We start from the raw sequence: 1,870 nt of genomic DNA, 5'->3' as shown, positions 1-1,870 counted from the left end.
GACTGGATGACTCCCAGGTAGGGAGTGGCTGCGAGTCCAGCTGAGGCCGGCCTCTCAGGTGGTCCCTCTTGTCCTGGGTAGGCACTGAGGGCTCTGGATGGGCTCCAGAAACCCTCAGCTGATGGAAGTAGTGAGCAGGCTCTACTGCCCCTGCCCTGTACTGGAGCAGGGGTCTAGGGAGGCCTAGGTAGCCCTGAGCATTTAGAGGGGGCCTGTCTGCAGCTCCCCAAATATCCCCATTCTTTTATGGGGTTAAGGAAGGGACTGTTTTGTAAAATGTAATGTACATGTGGTTTTTAGTAAAATAGGGCATTGGTTTGATGAGTGGTCTCAGTGCCTCTGCTCCTTACGGCCATTCTGGGACAGTGTTCCCCCCGTCAGAGGGCTCTGCACAGCTCAGGCGTCAGGCAGACTCACTCGATGTGACAGTGGAGGGCAGCAGCCAATCCCGCCCCTTGTGTTTCTCCCTGCACGGTGCTGGGGTCAAGGGTCAGGTGGGTCAGCACACCCCTCCCCTCTGCTCATGTCCACCCCGTGTACCTGGGGGCCATGCTTCTGAAATGGGTAATTCAGGGGCTGGTTTCCCTGAAGTGATGGCAGAACACACAGAGCTTACTTTTTCCACAGGAGGGTAAAGGGTACATTAGTTTTTTGTACAGGCGGTAACTTAAGTGTCTGCTGATGTTTTGTTTGCACCTGGAACCTCTCTTATTCCTTCATCCTGCAGGGTGTTCCTATCAGGCCTTAGCCTATGGGAAGGGTGGTGTAGCCCTGGGGGGCAAAAGTGCAGCCTGGGAGCCCCACCCAAGGGGCCTCAATGGAGACCTGCCCTTGGTGGTCAGGAAGGAAAGTGACCCAGACCCTGCAGAACTCCAGCTGAACGTCAGGGACTTGCCTCCATGCAGGTGCCAGGTGGGATCCTGGCCAGGAAAGTCACACTGAAGCCTCCCAGGTATCCTAGGGTGCAGCAGGCAGTGACGCTGGAGGACTAAGGAGGCTGTGTCTGGGCTCAGAATGTGTCTCTGGCAGTGGGTGGGAGAGAGGTTCCCAGCCAGATCTCACAGGCAGAGTCACTGTATCAGGAGCAAATGGGAATGACCCAGGTGCCCTGACAGCAGTGGACACCTCTGTCTCCTCCTAGATGCAATGACCTTGAGGCCAGGACCACAGTGATGGTTGAGCACGAGTCTGTGGGAGCAGCTGCAGTGCACAGGACTCTGGTGTGGTTTGCTGGGGGCAGGTGGCCGTGTTGGGATGAGCAGTGAAGACTGAGGAGCAGAGGAAGTTTCGAGTGAGAGGACGTGGCTGAGTCCGGCAGCTGGCCTCGGTTGGGGGAGTCTCAGTGCTTCAGAAAGAGCATCTGCACCCCACGGCTGTGAGAGCAGAGAAATAAAGGGCTGTACTGACCAAAGCCATCCCCAGAGGGTCCTCAGGAGCCAGGAGGGCCCAGCTTTGGGAGCTGGTGGCCTGTCTCGCCGTTTTGGTACTGCCCAGCTGGGCTATGAATGCACTGCTCTGCATCTGTTGAGAAAAGCCGGGAAGCAGAATGTTGGGCTCGGAAGTTCTCACAGGTTCCCAGTACCAAGATAGCAGGCAGGGAGGCAGTTAGCACACATTTCTCCACCCACATGGAGCTCTGGGGAAGCTGTTATGTGTAATGTTGGGTTTACACTGCCCACACCCTTATGGTTTCATGGAAAAAAATAGTATTTTCTCTCGTTGTACGAGGAGCATATTTTGTTCTGTTGTTTCTCACAGGAAACTCAGATTCTTAGCCATGTAAATATCATTTCCCATGGCTGTGTCCTCGTGGATGAGCATTTCTCCCACCTTCTGAGGTTAATTGGTTTTTGAAGACCTCCTCCTGGTC

The sequence above is a fragment of the Cebus imitator genome, unplaced genomic scaffold (assembly GCF_001604975.1).
Source record: "Cebus imitator isolate Cc_AM_T3 unplaced genomic scaffold, Cebus_imitator-1.0 Scaffold1080, whole genome shotgun sequence".
Taxonomy (NCBI): domain Eukaryota; kingdom Metazoa; phylum Chordata; class Mammalia; order Primates; family Cebidae; genus Cebus; species Cebus imitator.
This window is presented reverse-complemented; position numbering follows the sequence as displayed.